At 35.1% G+C, this 18999-nt stretch overlaps 1 protein-coding gene across 5 annotated transcripts in view; it reads left to right on the forward strand.

Annotated features, from left to right (window-relative positions):
* The window catches only part of LRBA (LPS responsive beige-like anchor protein), a 766866-nt gene that overhangs the window by 522293 nt on the left and 225574 nt on the right, over positions 1 to 18999 (forward strand). The gene's annotated exons all lie outside the window — the stretch shown is intronic.

Consider the following 18999-nt stretch of genomic DNA (forward strand, 5'->3'; position numbering starts at 1 on the left):
TTTTTAGTACTACTAATAAACTTCAGCATTTTTTAAATGCTGGACATTTGAATTCTGTGAAATTCCTTTTATATTCTTTATCCATTTTCTATTCATTTTTTATTTTATAAGTATTGTATATTATAGTAACCCTTTATCACAAAATAGCTTTTTCAGATCTTTCACTATTGGACTTTATCAGTCATATCTTTGCCATTAATTAATTTTACAGTTTTACAAAGTTATAGGTATAAATAGTTTTTGGTACTTTCTGAGTTCCAATTATGGTTTAAAAATTCTCTTGGCCTTTAGATTGTATATGTAGTCGTATGGGAAGAACAATAGAAAGGTAACTGTGTGCAAGCCACTGTACAGTCTAGGTGCTTTGCGTATGTGTTGATCATTCCACATGAAGCTGTGCTATCAGCTTTGTTCATCACAACTGGCACTTAGCAAAAAAAGAAAAAAAAAGAAACAGAGTAGAAAATGTCAGACTAAGTTACAGTCTAATGTTTTAAAAATATATTTGTTTGTTTTTATGCTATCTTCATATTGTTTAAAGTAGAATACTCCTTACTAGTCTCTGTTTTCATCCTTTTATTGGCTATTTTCTGGTATATAGTTTGTAAACTTTAACTTTATGAAGCCTTTAAAATAGTCCTGTTGTCATTTTAATTACAATATATAAAACTCATATACATATTGATTTTTGATAAATTTACATTTTATTGGTATTTTCTTCCTATTGTAAAAGTTTTTTGGGTGTTCAGATTGTACTTTATGTTCCTTTAATAATTGTTTTACATTTTTTGTCCCATGGTCCCTCTCTGCCTTTCTTGTTAAAATTATTCGTAAGTGTGTAATGTTTTTCTTGCTATTATGAATGAAATTTTTTTCTAATTTCAATATTTGTGTTAATTGCTAAAATGGAGAACAAATATTAATAGTTTCCATGTTTATCTTATTATATATATTTCCACTAATTATTGAGAGTACTTTGGATATTTCAAATGAATTTTCATCTTGCTTTTCAATGTTTATACCAGGTTTTACGTTTTATTATTTCATTTATTACAACTTTTGCAATTTGACTGGTGATAATTATTATTGTAATAATAATTGCTAACCCATGCATACTGCTTATAATGTGCCAGGCCCTGTTTTACTAGCTCTACCTACATTAATTAATTTAAAACAAGCATTCGAGGTGAGAAGCCTACATGATTAATCCCAGATCACATAACTAATACTTGTTGTTGGTTTCTGGTAAAAAGTCTTTATTTTACGTAATATTTTTCACTCCTGTTGTACTAACTTTTTTTCTTTAGTGGTGGTTCCTGAATTTGATCAAATGCTTTTCAGCATCTAGTAAATGATGATATAATGTTTTCCTTTTAATTTGTTGATATAAGGAGTAGATCTCCTGTTGCGGATTTCCTGGTATTGAACCACTCTTGCAATCCAAGAAAATACCCTCCTTGGTAATGTATTATTGTTCTTGTAATACATTGCTGGATTGTATTTGCTTATAGATTATTTAAGAGTATTGTATCTTTATTCAGTGATTAATATGCTCTATTATTTTCCCTTTTGATAGTCTCTTTATCTCTTTTTAAGTTTTCAGTATTAACATTATGCTGGCTTAATAAATGAATTATGGAGCTTCCTATTTTTTCCCCAGTGGCCTAGAATAATTTTTTTCAATGTAGTTTAAGGTGAGATCAAGGTTAGCTATGAACCTGTTCCGTGGGAAATTACCTGATGCAATGTTGCCTCCTAGTACACTACCAGGCAAGTCATCCCAGATTTCACAGAACAGAAGGGCTCACAGATCAAATAAGCTTCTCAAAGCAGATGATTTATTAAAGCAATTTAACATATTCAATAGGAAGAAATGGAAGAGAGATGGGATAAGTTAATATAGTTAGGATCGAATGCAAGCAGGTAGAAAGATCAGAGTTCTTGAGTCCTGGTTTATGTATCATTTATATGTCCTGTATCTTTTTCTGTCTTATCTGCCTTTCTTTGATGTTACAAGTGCCAGAATTGAGGTTTGAGTATAAGGGAAACCACAGAAGGAAAGTGTTCTGGTCCAATGAAACACATCAGCTCTATTAGAGAAACACATTAGCAGCTATGCCTAGTCATAGCTGGAGCCAACCAATTAACCTGCTGAATAGTTACAGGTTTTTTTCTACATTTCTTGTGCAGATAAAACCCATAGGGGCCAGAGTGGGGCTATTCTGGGTATTACCAATGGGTGGGCAATTTAAAGCTGACATAGATATCATCCAGATTGTCAAGAACTATGAAAGGGGCGGGGCGTGGTGGCTCACGCCTATAATCCCAACACTTAGAGAGGCCGAGGCGGGTGGGTGGATTACCTTAGGTCAAGAGTTCATGACCAGCCTGGCCAACATGGTGAAACCCCGTCTCTACTAAAATTACAAAATGAGCTGGGCATGGTGGCACATGCCTGTAATCCCAGCTACTTGGGAGGCTGAGGCAGGAGAATCGCTTGATTCCAGGAGGCGGAGGTTGCAGTGAGCCAAGATCATGCCATTGCACTCCAGGCTGCGTGACAAGAGTGAAACTCCATCTCAAAAACAAACAAAACAAAACAAAACGACAACAACAAAAAACTATGAAAGGTCTGAAATTTAACCTTCCCATGCAAGCTAACAATTTACCTTGCCATGGTTTCTTAGATGCTATCAGAAGACATCAGACAAAGGTTGGAGACAAAGACTTATAGCACAAGCAGAGTAAGCATCTTGTTAGTGTCTATTTCCCTCACACCCCCAAGTTTCATGGAATGACTTGTTGGAGATGCTATGGACTGAAATGTATTTCCCCAAAAGTTATATGTTGAAGCCGTAACCCACAATGTGACTGAATCTGAAGATAGATTCTTTAGGAGGTAATTAAGAGTAAATGAGGTCAGAAGGGTTCAGCCCCAATCTGATAGGACTTTGGCCTAATAAGAAGATGATGAGAGATAAATTCTCTCTCTCTACTGTGTTAGAGGACAGGGAGCAGGAAGTCATCTGCAAGCCAGGAGGAGAGCCCTCACCAGGAACCAAATTGGCTGGCAACTTGATCTTGGACTTCCCAGCCTCCAGAACTCCAAGAAATAATACCTGTCGTTTAAGCCACCTAGTCTGTGGTATTTAATTAGGGCATCACGAACAGACCCAGGTGGGTTCTGTGTTCCCAGTGAGGACCCAGGTAGGACCCAGGTGGATGCTGTGTTCCCAGTGAGTTTACATCCCGGTTAAGCAACCTCAACCTTAGAGAACCTAAAATTTTTACAATAGACAGTAAGATCGGACCTCTGCCTTATAAAACATCATTACCTTTCTTGTACTGGACAGTAAACAAACCTGCCCTTTGCTCTAAACTGAGATATTGTCTCTTCCAAGGCTGTTAATTATGTAAACATCCTTGAAAACAGTGCCTCATATAAAATGGCAATTACTACTTTCCTCTAAGATCTGCAGAAATGTGAGAGACCCAGCACAGAGGTAGTGTGATTATATCTTGAGTTGGTCTTTCCATCTATCTGTAAATAACACTTTTTTTTGTTCCATCATACATTCAATGTGTTCTGTCCTTGACAGTTCTTGCTGATTTCAAACTTGACATTTACTGTACATATTTAACATCATTTGAATTTTGTCTGTCTCTCATGAGCCACTTACTTCCTTACCTATACTTAACATAGCCTATGACTTTTTGTTTACATCTTGGAAGCTATTATGTTACTATTAATGTTTAATGTTTCTTTTGTGTTCATCTATTCCATTTGTTTTCTTCTAAAGCAGAATTGAATATTCTTAGATAATATAGCAAATCCACATTACATATTTTTATTACCTGTTCCCTTTTTTGAGGGAAGGTGAAGGTGTTCAGAAACATATTTCTTTTAGGTTCTAATAATTCACCACAGAACAATGACTCTTCTTTTTTTTTTTTTTTTTTCCCTCAAAAAGCACTGTCTTCGTTTGGGCTGCTATAATGAAGTACCATAGACTGGGTGGCTTATAAACAACAGAAATTTATTTCTCACAGCTCTGGAGGCTGAAAGTCTGAGATTAAGATGCCAGTATGGTAGGTTCTGGTGTGGAGCCCTAGACTGCTGACTCCTTATATCCTTACCTGGTGGAAAGAGGGCTAGAGAGCTTTCTGGGGTCTCTTTTATAATCCCATTCAGGAGGGCTCTCCTCTAAGTACCTATTCACCTCCCAAAGTCCAAATCACTTCCTGTTGCTGTCACATTGGAGGTTAGGATTTCAACATATTTTAGAAAGACTCATTCAGTTCATAACAAGCATTCACTTTTTAATTCTTATAATCAGTTCCTTTTAAATGATCTAAATCATAAGTTTCTAGTTCCTTAGTACTTATGAAAGGTCATTTGAACCACTCTCTCCAGACACAACAAATTTGGGTAACCTTGGTTATGACCTCCCCAGTGCCCTTACCAGGGGCTGAAATACACAGTTTGCTATTTTAAAAAGCCTGAAAATCTCTCTTTTCTGTTCAGTTTTGAAACTAATTATAGAAACATGTAGTGGGAGATGAGGAATCTGTTTTTGACTAAAACTGTTGATCTTATCATTAATTCATTGAGTATACATTTATTGAGTTCTGTGATGAACCAATAGCACTGGAATTACTAAAATAAGTACTATGTTGTATCTGCCTTCAGTAATTGTCTAGTGACGGAGACATTTACAATTTGTAAGAGGCCTGTGGTAGCACATCTGTTTGAGAAGTCAGAGCTTTTACAAAATCTTGGCTTGGCCTTTAAGGATGAGAAGTTCTCTGTGATGGAAGTATTATATAGCGACTCAGAGCATAATGTCAGAAGTCTGATAGACTTGGCTACACTACTAACTAGTTAGGTGATTTTGACTGCATCATGTAACCTCTCAAAGACTGTTTCTTAATTTATAAAATGGTGAAAATGACATCGATTTCACAGTGCCATTTTGAGGATTAGCTGAAATAACTGAAATGAATCACTTAGCATAGATCCTGGGACATAATGAGCTCTAAGTAAGTTGTATTTGTTGCTGCTACCACTATTACTGTCTGGTATTACTGTAATACAATCCCTGCGACCACCTCCTTGGTGGTGCACGTTGGAAGAAGCTGCATTGCAGTTAGGAAGACCGTCACATAGCAGCATGGCATGATTGAAGGAGTGTTATGTTGTGTGACATGTTTAGAATACAAGATGTGTCTATGAAAATGGTACAAGATGATAAGAACCTGTTCTGAAGTAGGTTTTACCCTATATGACTAGGAGCAGAAGGGAGATAGAGTCAATTGAAGTTGTTCATTGAGAGGTGAGTGAGGTCAAAAGGAGTGAGATGTAGTACTTAGCATAACTAAAGTTTTCATTCGGTTTACATGGTGTTTGTGGTTCCGCTAACCAAAATAGTCTCTATTGGACTAATGACAGCTGTTGAGGGGATGGTAGTGAGTTCATTTTTGGATGTGTTGAATGTGAGAAGTTAGGTCAGGCTTGGTGGCTCACGCCTGTAATCCCAGAACTTTGGGAGGCCAAGGCAGGAGGATGACCTAAGGTCAGGAATTCGAGACCAGCCTAGCCAACATGGTGAAACCCTGTCTCTACTAAAAATACAAAAAAATTAGCCAGGCATGGTGGCACGTGGCTGTAGTCCCAACTACTCAGGAGGCTGAGGCAGGAGAATCGCTTGAACCCAGGAGGCGGAGGTTGCAGTGAGCCAAGATCAAGCCACTGCACTCCAGACTGGGTGACAGAGTGAGACGCCATCTCAAAAAATAAATAAATAAATAAATAAATAAATAAATAAATAAATAAAATAAAATAAAATAAAAAATAAAAGAATTTTAGAGTTTAGAGGGCATATGGTGGACCTATTTATAGGTGAATGGATATAGGGGTCTAAAACTGGCCTCTAATGTCTTAGCTGTACATCTCACACCCCAGTGTGCTTTGGCAACAATAGAAGCAGTGGTTAGGGATGAAATCACTCAGTGTAAACTAAGAAGGCTAAGAATTCCACTCTACTGAAATCCAAAGGAAGTCAAGTTGGAATATACTACAATAGGAAACTGTGTAGACATTTTTGAGAAATCCGAGAGAAAGATGGGTGCATTGAGGGACAATTTGTGAAGGTACAAGAGTGGGAACACTTCTTTTGGTAGTATGAGAAGACATTTAATACATTTATTTTGTAGGGTGCCACAGTAAGTCTCAAGATGGAGAAATTTTACAAATATTTAAGTGCAGACTGCCTTTTTACTTATACTGTGTTTGTCTGGTTTTGACATCTGGATAATGCTGGCCTCATAGAATGAGTTGGCAAGTATTCTGTCCTCTTTAATATTCTGAACAAGTTTGTATAGAGTTGGTACTGTTTCTTCTTTAAATATTTGGTAGGATTTACCAGTGTAGTCTGCTGAGCCTGGAGTTTACTTTTTGCAAAGATTTAAACTACAAATTTAACTTCTTTATTAGATATTATATTATTTATGCAATCTATTTCTTCTTGAAAGGGGTTTGATAGTTTGTGTCTTTCTCTCTTTTTTGAGATGGAGTCTCACTCTGTCACCTAGGCTAGGGCAGTGGCGTGATCTCGGCTCACTGCAACCTCTGCCTCCCGGTTTCAAGCGATTCTCCTGCCTCAACCTCCCAAGTAGCTGGCATTACAGGCATGTGCCACCACACCCAGCTATTTTTTTGTATTTTTAGTAGAGATGGGGTTTCACCATTTTGGCCGGGATGTCTTGAACTCCAGACCTCAAGTAATCTGCCTGCCTCGGTATCCCAAAGTGCTGGGATTACAGGCGTGAGCCACAGCACCTGGCCAAGTTTGTGTCTTTCAAGAGATCTGTTCATCGCATCAAAGTAGTCCAAACTATTTGTTTATGATATCCCATTATTATCCTTTTAATGTCTATAAAATCTGTTTTGATGTCTCTTCTCTGCTAATATTAGTAATTCCTGTTATAATTCCTGATATTCGTGATTTACATCTACTTTTTTTTTTCTAATCTCTGGTCAGAGGTTTATCAATTTTATTGATCTTTCTAAAAAACAAAACCCAAAAAAAAAAAAAAAAAAAGCTTTAGGTTTTAGTGATATTTCTCTTTTTTTTTTGGTTTTCTATTCCTTTGATTTTTATTATTTCCTTTCTTTGCTTAATTTCGATTTAGCTTGCTCTTATTTTTCTGTTTTCCTAAAGGGAATGTCAAAATCACTGAAAAAAGACCTTTCTTTCACATTAATATAAGCATTTAGTGCTGTAAATTTCCTTCTAAGCACTGCTTTAGCTCTATTCTGTAATTTTTTAACATTGTGTTTTCATTTTCATCCAATTTTAAATACTTGCTAATTTTCTTTTTGTTTTTTCTCTTACTCATGGGTTATTTATAGAAGTGTACTGTTTATAGATGTATAGGGTTATTTATAGATGTGTACTATTTTATTTTCAAATTTGGGGACTTTTCCAGATAGCTTTTTTTTTTGGATTTTGTTATTAATTGAAAAATAATAATGGTATATATGGGTACTGTGTGATGTTTTGATAATATGTGTATTTTGTGTAATGGTCAAATCTGGCTAATTAATATATTCATCACCTCACATAATTATTTCTTGTGGTTAAAATCTCTTTTAGCAATTTTGAAATATATAATACATTACTATTAACTGTAGTCACCGTGTTGTGCAAACAATCTATTGTTATTGATTTTTAATTTAATTCTATTATAGTCAGAGAATATACTTTATATGATTTGAGTCTTAAATTTATTGGAACTTGAATTTTAGCCCAAAATATGATTTTTGTAAACTTGCTCTGGTGTTGGAGTTCTATAAATGTCAGTTAGGTTCAATTGGTTGATGGTGTTGTTCAACTCCTTTGTATCTTTATTGATTTTCAGTCTTCTTGTTTTATTAATTACAAAGGAATGTTGAAATGTTTATATTGTGGGTTTATGTGTTTCTTCTTTCAGATCTCTCAGTTTTTGCTTCTTGTGTTTTGAAGCTCTGTTACTCAGTTCATAAACAATTAGGATAGTTAAAGCCTCTTGATGAAATGATGTTATTTTGAAATGACCCTCTTTATCCCTAGTAAAATGGTTTGCTCTAAAATCTACTTGGGACTGGGTGTGGTGGCTCACACCTGTAATCCCAGCACTTTGGGAGGCCCAGGTGGATGGATCATTTGAGGTCAGGAGTTCAAGACCAGCCTGACCAACATGGTGAAACCCCACCCTACTAAAAATACAAAAATTAGCCAGGCATGGTGGTGGGCACCTGTAGTCCCAGTTACTCAGGAGGCTGAGGCAGGAGAATCATTTGAACCTAGGAGGTTGTAGCGAGCAGAGATCGTGCCACTGCACTCCAGCCTGGGTGACAGAGTGAGACTCTGTCTCAAAAACAAAACAAAACAAAAATACTTGGTCTGATTTGATGTCTTTTTCTAAACATTCTGTTGATGGTCATTTCTAGGGGAGTTTTGTTTAATTAAGTTCTCTCCTCATATGGGTCATGTTGTGCTGCTTCTTTTGCAGGCCTGGTAATTATGAGTTGAATGCCAGCTGTGGTGAATTTTACCCACTTGTGTGGTGGATGTTTTTTCATTCCTATAAATATTCTAATACATTGTTCTGGGATACAGTTAAGTTACTTAGAAATAGTTTGATCCATGTGGAGCTTACTTTTAAGATTTTTAGGGAGAACTAGAGCAGCATTAAGTCTAGGGCTAACTTTTCCTCACTTTTGTGGCAAAACCCTTTTGAGTAGTCTATACAGTGCTCCATGAATTGTGAGATTTTTACATTCTGTGTGAGCTCTGAGTATTGTTCATTGTAATTTCTTACAATGATTCTTTCACTGGTCTCACATTGTTTTCTTTCATAGCTCAGTCAGTACTCAGCCGAAGACTGCAGATCTCTGGAGCTCTGTTGCTTTGCATTTCTCTCTGAGCTGCTAGTCTGCCCTGCAAGCTTTTGACACCTTTATCTCCCTCTACTTCAAGCTCTGTTTTCTCTACTGCAGGAGACCATTATGTTCTAACTGAGTTTTTCTTTCTTCCTCTGGGCCTGCAAAGTCTTTCAGATGGTGTGCTTGGGCTTTAGTAGGTGTCACAATTTTGTTTCCTGTTTCTCTGGAATCACTGTTTTTTATTACTTGATATTTAATATCTTGAAAACAATTTTTCTGTATATTATGTTCATTTTGCATATTGCTTAGGTAGGGTAAATCCACGCCCTGTTACTCCATCTTCTTCAGAAGTGGAAGTACTCTGACCCTTGAATTTGAATTTTAAAAATTTTTATGTTGTAGTTTTCCATTTTACTCTTCTTCCCCTTTTTGTTTTTTGCTGTGTTTATGTTCATGTGTTCCCAGAATCTTATATTGTAGATACCTTTTTTTTTTTTTGAGATGGGGTCTCGCTCTGTTGTCCAGGCTGTAGTACAGTGGCGCAATCTTGGCTCACTGCAACTTCTGCCTCCCAGGCTCAAACAATTCTCCTGCCTCAGCCTCCCTAGTATCTGGGACCACAGGCACACACTACCACATCCAGCTAATTTTTCCATTTTTAGCAGAGACGGTTTCGTTGTGTTGCCCGACCGATCTTGAACTCCTGAGCTCAAGTGATTCTCCTACCTTGGCCTACCAAAGTGCTGGTATTACAGACGTGAGCCACCACATCTGGCCTGATTGTAAACACTTAGTGAAGCCAAGTTGGCCCTCCATCCATCAGTCAGTCTCTTCAGTATTTCTGGGATTGTGCTGTGATACTGTGACTAGAAAGATGATTAAGACTAGTGATGTAGTGTCATAAGAACTCCAGTTAAGTATGAACTCCAATCTAGTGAGGATTGTGCAACAATATGGAGTTATGCAATGAAATGAGGTTAACCCCAAAAGTCCTATTTAAATTTTATTCATAATGTTCTATTACATATATGCCCTTTAAGAAAATGGCTTTTTGGAAGATTACATCTGAAGGCAAATGTGAGCACAGCATTTAGTTCCATGCTCTGTTATGGAAATGAATACAAATCTGTACCATTCATTTATAAATGACTCCAACTAAACAAGCTTAATATTTAGTAGGAGGCAGAAACTAATTTTTAAAAACTAGAAAAGTATTTCCCTCTGATTAGGAAAAATTTGCCCTGGGGATTTTAGGCTCTTAGCATCAAGTTCTGTGTAATTTTTCCTTTCCATTTTGCTTGCTGTGTTCAAAGAACAAAAGCAAATTTCTTCAAGATAAACAAAAGTTTTCCCTTTAATTTGTTTAAATAGCTTAGGTAACAGAGAAACTTCCAGTGGCTAAATCATATTGTATCTGCTGCACAGAATAGTCTATCAGTAAACTGATATTACTCTAACTTGAAGATGTAGTTCATACATCTGGGAGAGGGGGGGATTACTTATTTACTTATTTACTTATTTATTTATTTATTTATTTAGAGACAGAATCTTGCTTTTGCTGCCCAGGCTGGAGTACATTGGTCCGATCTTGGCTCACTGCAACCTCCACCTCCCAGGTTCAAGCAATTCTCCTGTCTCAACTTCCTGAGTAGCTGGGATTACAGGCGCCCGCCACCATGCCCAGCTAATTTTTTGTATTTTTAGTAGAGATGGAGTTTCACCATGTTGCCCAGGCTGATCTTGAACTCCTGACCTCAGGAATATTCACCCACCTCAGCCTCCCAAAGTGCTGGGATTACAGACACGAGCCCCTGCGCCCAGCCCAAGGGTTTTTTTTGTTTGTTTGTTTGTTTTACTTTACCTTTGGTCATTTTATTTTTAAAAAATTTTAAGCAATAGTTGTACATATTCATGGGGTTCATAAAGATGTTGTAGACACATAATGTATAGTAATCAGATCAGGGTAATTAAGCATATTCATCATGTCAAACGTCCTTTCTTCATGTTGGGAACATTCAGTATCCTACTTCTAGCTGTTTGAAACTATATATTTTATTGTTCGTTGGAGTCATTCTACAGTGGTATAGAACACTAGAACTTAATTACTACTGTCTAACTGTAATTTTGTATTCCTTAACAAATCTTTCCCTGTTCCTTGCTTCCCACCTCGCTTTCCAACCTCTAGTATCCTCTGTTTTACTTTTTACTTCTATGAAAAGTGAAAAACTTTTAGGGAGGACTTTTGATACCCATCAAAGATGGAGTTCATGAAGGAAGAATTGGCATTGAGAAGAAAGACAGTTTCTGTTCATTGGTTGTTTTTAAGTATTTATTATGAAATATTCCAATATATTTAAAATTAGTTTTTTATTAGTGGTGACTTAAATTTAACTCTGTAATAAGGAATAGAAAGCTCATGGCTATAGAGAATCAGTATGTGGAACATTAGACAAAAATACTTAAAAGAAAAAAAAAGTCTCTGTTGCCCAACCTGAAGTGTAGTGGTGCAGTCATAGCTTACTGCAGCTTCAAATGATTCCTGGGCTCAAGCAGTCCTCCCACCTCAGCCTCCGGAGTAGCCAGAACCACAGGCACTTGCCACCTCACTCATCTTATTTTATTTTTTGTAGAGATGGGATCTTGCTGTATTACCCAGGCTGGTATGGAATTCCTGGCCTCAAGTGATCCTCCTGCCTCAGCCTCCCAAAGTGCTAGAATTACAGGAAAAATCCACTTTGCCTGGCCCTAACAGAAATACTTTATAGCTTAATTCAGTGATAATAGCATGTTATTGTCACAAGTTTTTGAGAAGTAACTAGGAATATTTTCAATCTAAATGAAAAAATTATAAAGGACAAATTTATATTATGATTTTTTTCTATACCATACATGTAAGGAAGAACTAAATATAAATATTTTGAAGAAAAACAATTTGAATATTGTTGGCATAAAAGTGCAAAAATTATTTTGAGTATAGAAATTTAGCCAAAGTAGTGTTAAACCATTTGGGGAGAAACTACCTAAATTAGATAAATGGCTTTCTTAGCCTTTTTCTAATTTTAAGATAATAAATGAATGTATAAATTATATGCATATTTATGCTTGACTTTCCCTATAAAATAGAAGGGTATTTGTTTAATGATTATCTTCTCAAGGCATTATTTGAATTGGACAAAACTCTTTACTGGATAAAGGTAACAAAGTTGTAACTTATAAACTACAACAGATCATGCATCTTTTAGTAGCATTTTTATTACTCTAAAATATTGAAATTGTATATTGAAATATTTCTTTTGTACAGATGCAAGGTAATTTCAGTATCTCCTTTACTAAAATCAGATGAGACCCTTTTATACCTTGTTCACAATGATATTGACATAGTGGCTTTATTTTTGTTTATATTTTAAAAGGTACCTTCAAACCTAGATCTATTTTAATTTAGATAAATATCTAATTTCATTTTGTTCTTTCTCTGCAAATTTACCACCCAGCTCTTCACGTTATGTGCTGCTATGAAAAAGATATAAAATATATTCATGTTCCTTGCTATGGTTCCTTAATATCCTTTTGTGAGTTCATTTTGGTTTCTTGCCTTCTTTCAAAAAAAAAATATAGACTTAAGGTATTGCTTAAATTTTAAAAACTGTATTAAAAATGAACTGGAAGATAGATAAATACCTTCTTTGTTCTTCTCCTTCATTACTACATTTGGCTTTTGACTCATTAAGATTGATATTTAATGCTAGTTGAATACAAGATGGCTTTTAAGATGCATCATTTAGAATGCAAATTATTTTTAAGCTGAGGAATATTGAAAATAAAACAACCAAGTAAAGAATCTGAATTATTTACAGGCCAAGGGCTTAAAGGTGCATCACTCCAGCACAAATATTAAATTATGAAATGGGAATTTGAATTTGCCATAAATCTGTCTGCCACAGCAGCTTAAAATAAAATAGTTTTACCCATCTAAAGCAACATCAATTTGCCAGTCAGTGCTTCATGTATCAAAGAGTGTTCTGTGAAAATATCAATATCATTGGTTAATATAAATGAAATTAATTTTTAAAGCTGGGCTAAAGGTTGACGTCTGAAAAATTGCATTACTTTGCAGAAGAGAAATTTCTGTCTTCTAGTGAAATTTCAGGTCATAAGGGCAAGTAATTTTCACAATCTTCAATGGGAGCCAGTGAAATATGAACTTCATTGTCACCTAGCCCCAAAGCGATAAGATAAAATGAGCTGATACATCATTTGCTGTGGTTTTATCATCTCCCTCAGTAATTGGAAGAGAAAACATAAGAGTGTGTGTGTTTGTCGGCTCCCCTTTTGCCCCTCCCAGCTGCCCCATCGTCCACACCCAGGCTAAAGCCATTTTAGTCCAATCAATACAAAGGTCACATAGCATTTTATTTATATATTTTTAATTTTTCATACTGACTAAAACTGCCAAGTAGAACATTAGAGTAATGAATATGTTTAATTGAATTTGTCACCCATGAAAACACTATGAATACTGTACTACATCATGGTACTTGAAACCAGAAGGGAAATATACTGTTTAGATGAAAAAAATTAAATAACAACACAATTAATTTAAGACGTAATTTTATTTTTTATGTATGACTTTCATTTTTGTTGTTTTTTGAAGTTTGGGGACATTCTAAGTGTTCATGGATATACATTTAGTAAGAAAATTATCATCTTAAATTTTCCACCAGAGTCAACTATATGTCATTGTCATATTCAAAAAAGACCTCTAAATTTTACTTAAAGAATGTATATTTGAAATTTCAAACTAAAAGTTATATGGTTGGTGATGAAGTAAATCCTTGAACCAACTAGAATTCAATATTATTAGAGTAAATTAGGTGCTATGCTTTGATATCTACCTTCAGAGAAATCTATAGCAAAATGTAAAAACTATGTTAATAATAGTGATGCAACTTTAAAATACTTGATTAAAATTCCTTTAAGCTATTTGTTCAAATTATAATTATTGTAACATAAAACATATTTGCACATATATTTAGTGGTGAATTGATATGAAAGTATTTTTCATAATCTTTATTTTAAAGGTGGTTCAAATAATTAGCTTTTCCTTATTAAAGTATAAACCTGTGAGTATATAATTATGTTCCATTAAAATGGGATATAGTGAATATTTTCTAGACTTTCTTAGCCGTTGTGTTATTGCTTAATGGATGGTATGATTAGTTTATATTTTGTATATTTGGCTAAAAACATTTTTCCTGATGTTAAATATATCCATAGGATTTGGAGATGGTTCTGTTGTGAATTTTTAAGTATTATTGTTGATATATATTACCTGATTTTATTCTTAACACCAAAATCTTCAGAAATCTGGAATTACCTGAAAAAATAAAATTACTATAGAAATTGGGAAATATTTGGCATAGGGATAGGCTATGCTAGTTTTAAACCTTAGGAATAGTAATTTTAAAAATACCTTTTATTGATGTTCTATATGCAGGCTGTCATGTAAAAAATTTTTTTGAGGTAAAACATTTTGTCACTTTTTAATATTTACCCTTCAGAAGGAATTTAAAAATGTTTAAAAAGTATTGAGGATAGTTTTTTTTTTTAATAAAACCTCTCTTTCTATTTACTTAAATGATTGGCTTTATAGCACATGTACCCTAGAACATAAAGTATAATAATAATAATAATAAAAAGGATTGGCTTTAACTCTTTTAAATCTACTTTTTAAAAGTCCCTGTATTCAATAAATAAGAGTATATAGTTGGGCAGTGAATCTTGATTTCTATTTTTGTTCTTTCATGAGGATAAGAAAACAAAAGAGAGTTTAATTTGAATAAACTTACAAGCTTTTACAAATGGACTAGTAAAGGGAAAGTAAAAAATGCCTTACTTTTACTAAGAATAAATGCAACAAAGTAAAGAAATTTTCTTATGTGTTAATAATATACTATTTCTAGGATAGAAGGAAAAAATATGTGCATTATTTGGGAAAAATAATATATCCTTTTCATAAGGCACAATTTTCAAATAAAACTTTTAAAGAAGATAGATTTGATTTTTTACAGTAAATAAAGATTATTTATGTGTGTATATAATCTATATATTCAATACTAAATCCTTTCTCTCCTCTCTAACACACTATCTCAACATTTAGTTAACAAACCATCTTTGAAACAAATTATTTAAAACAACTGAAAGTTTAATTTACTAATAATACTAACAATAATAAAACAAGGTGGTAAAGATTCAAAGAGAGTAAAGATTTCAAGCAATTCAGGAGTTGAGGTCATAACTGCAGAGCAATGGTAATGATATGGTTTCTATGGCAACTGATTCACTGGAGGGCTAGACCTCTGTCTAAGGTGCTGTCAGTGTATGTAGAGTTTCAGTGAACAGAAAGTCCCAAAGAAGGGTCTGTTTCTACCTAATCCAGTTTTAATTGAACTCTAGAGACTTTGAAGTGAAGCCTCAGACCAGGCCTATACTATTCCAATAAGAAATGAACCCCTTGCTTAGTTAGGCCTCAGCTGCTTTTCGGTACTGACACCTTTTCCTAATGAACACTTAAAGAAATATTATATAAATTTCAGCTAGTAATTCCTTAGTTAAGAGATTGCTAGTTTCTATTTTAAATCTCAATATTTTTGGCCCTAATTGTGGAATTTTATTTAATTTTTTAAAGATTAGGCTAGTTTTTTTGTGTGTAAGATTTTAATTTTTGACACATTTGGCAATTTAAAATAATTTTCTCTCATGCTGTTTTTTCTTCTCTGTTTTAAAACTTCATTAGACTTTGTCATATTTAACTTGAAAAGCATATCATTATACATTCAGTATGATACCATTTATATCAGGTTTGAAAACATACAAAGTGATGTATGTTATTTATGGATATGTATGTACTAATAGTATAAAAACTTACATATAGGAATGTACATATACATGATAACCCTAAAAACAAGGATAGTGATTGGCTGTGACAGAGGAAAATGGGATCTGGAAGGTTATGCATGTGAAATTTTAGCACTGTCTGTAATGCATTTATCACTTGCTTATAGATGTATAGAATAATATGGCAAAGTGTTATGATCTTATAAGGTTACTGAGTAGAAGGTGCATGGAGCTTATGTCATTTTCTTTACTACTGAGTTTTTTTTTTTTTTTTTTGAGACGGAGTCTCGCTCTGTCGCCCAGGCTGGAGTGCAGTGGCGAGATCTAGGCTCATTGCAAGCTCCGCCTCCCGAGTTCACGCCATTCGCCTGCCTCAGACTCCCAAGTAGCTAGGACCACAGGCGCCCGCAACAGTGTCTGGCTTTTTTTTTTTTTTTTTTAATAGAGACGGGGTTTTACCTTGTTAGACAGGATGGTCCCCATCTCCTGACCTCGTGAACTCCCCGCCTTGGCCCCCAAAGTGCTGGGATTACAGGTGTGAGCCACCGCGCCCGGCCTACTACTGAGTATTTTTGACATTGGAGTAAAACAGGTTTTAAAGGACTATGACACTTGCTGTGTTTCAAGCAGATCTTTGAATAACCACACTGTTTAAGGGAATGGAATAGAAATGGTATATTTTGTTTAATCAGAAAACTGTTTCAGTACATTAAAAATCTTGTAACAATGCTGTAGTATACTCATTTCTCCTAATAAATGGAGTAATCTAGAATGTGATTAAATCTTTAGTTGTATGATCATGACTTTGCAACGAGTGAATTCACTATTATGAGCAACAGATGTTATTATATAGTTCTATAGATACAAAGGGTAGAATTTTCAGACCAGTGTGTGATATTCCTAACTTATCAAAGAGTTTAAAAGATTTTTTTGTTTGTTTTCCTTTGATTTTCCTCTTCCCTCTTTAACCCAAGTGAAGGAAAATTTTAAGCAGTTAATTGGGTTCTAGTTTAACAGATGTTTCACCCTTTCTTAAAAATGTGGCAATGTGGCATATATAATGGAAGCTCTGTATTTTTGGATTAGAAAACCTGGGAATAGGCAAGATTCTGCCACTAACTTGACAAGGAATTTTGTTTCATATATTTAACATGTCTAGGCCTCGTTTTTCTTTTTTCTTTTTCTTTTTTTAGAGACAGGATCTCGTATTGTTGCCCAGGTTGGAGTGCAGTGGCGCAATCACTTACTGTGCCGTCGAATTCCTGCGTTTGAGTGATGTTCCCATCTCAGCTTCTTGAGTAGCTAGGGCTACAGGTGCGTGCTACCACGCCCAGCTAATTATTTAATTTTTTGTGTAGGTGGGGTCTTGCTATGTTGCCTGGCCTCAAGCAGTCCTCCCATCTTGGCCTCCCAAAGCTCAGCAATTACCAATGTAAGCCACTGGCCCTGGCTCTTGTTTTTCTTATGGATACATTGGACTATAAATGTTGCAGAATATATATTAGATTCTCTAATATTTGGTAAATCCAGGGTAGCAAACTCAAGTACCAATGGAAGCTAGGTGGATAATAGTAAATGAGTGAATGCTCACATTACATTAGTGAATAATAATAAGTGAAGTGAAAATGGTACCAAAATGGAGAGTGCATTGCCAGTTATTACTATGTGGCATATAGATCCAGGTTTGCCGGATACCCTAGTTTTTCTTGAGAAGACAGAAATCCGAATATTTTTGCAAATATCTGTTTTCTTAACTATTTTCAACCATGTGAAATTTTGTTAAAATATCATGTGGGTTAAAATATGGAGTGAAGGTTGCCATACATTGATTCATTTAGTCAATCTGAAAATTGCCACTTCATGCAGATATTTTTCTAGGCATTGGAAGTAGGGTGTATTCAAAGTCTTTGCTGTAATAGAACTTAGATTCTAGTATTCTAGTGCTGAAGAGGCAATAGACTAGCAAGCAAATATTATAGTTTCAGTTAGTAGCCAGTTGTAGTGGTCCATGCCTATAATCCCAGCACTTTGGGAGGCTGAGGCAGGAGGATCACTTGAGCCCAGAAGTTCAAGGCCCCCCTGGGCAACATAGTGAGACCTCATTTCTACAAAAAAAAATGTTAAAAGTTAGCCAGATGTGGTGGCACATGCTTGTGGTCCCAGCTACTCGAGAAGCTGAGATGGGAGAATCATGTGAGCCTAGGGGGTTGAGGCTGCAGTGAGCTGTGATCACACCACTGCACTCCGGCCCGGGTGACAGAATAAGACCCTGTCTCGAAAATTAAATTAATATTTAAAATTTCAGGTAGTGATAAGTATTATGAAGAAAATCTGATAAGTTTGGGGTGGGATGAGTTGTTAATAGAGTTACTGGGGTTTAGATCCTGTGGCTTCACTGCAGAAGTGACATAAGAGGAGAAGTCTAAATGTGAGACTGATTGAACCATGTGGAGATTTGGGAGAACATTCCAGGCAGAGTGGAAAACAAGGACAAAACAAGGCCCTGAGGAAGAATGAGTTGAGCTCATCAGACAGTCCCAGATATGAGGCTTTATGCAATTATAAAGAGCTTAAGAGTTTATTATATATGTCATGGGAAGTCACTGGATGCTATTAAATACAGGAATGATGTGATCTGATTTATATTTTAAAATTTTGAGGCGAAGGGTCCTCTGGTCATAGTAGACTTCAGAGGTAAAAATAAAAGAGAGAACAAATGGAGGCCTCTGAAGACTCTGGGGCCATAGACCAACTGGTGGTATGTCTGATCAAAGTGAGAGAAAGAGATACATGCAATCTCTGAGAGTAATATTAATATTTTTGTCCTCTCTTTTCCTGTTCATTTACCTTTATTTTACATAGGTATTGATTATATTATTGAATTAGTAGGATTTCTCTGTCATCCATTTCAAAACTGCATGCATGATTATCTTGTCCTTTGAACTTTTTGTTTTGTATTTTTAAGAAACACTCCCCCTTAGAGTTATATCCATTTTATTTCTAGATTCTGTGGTGTCAGAAATAGAATCATTTTTGTAGAAAGACTGAAATACATACTTACTGACTTAAATAAGGTTTGCTACTCTTTTTTTTCCAAAAAAAAACTACATTCTGCATTGAAGAATGTAGATTTATTTGCCATTAGGATTTTGAAAATGAAAATGAATAAAGAAAAAACA

Source organism: Papio anubis, chromosome 3 (genome assembly GCF_008728515.1).
Source record: "Papio anubis isolate 15944 chromosome 3, Panubis1.0, whole genome shotgun sequence".
Classification (NCBI taxonomy): domain Eukaryota; kingdom Metazoa; phylum Chordata; class Mammalia; order Primates; family Cercopithecidae; genus Papio; species Papio anubis.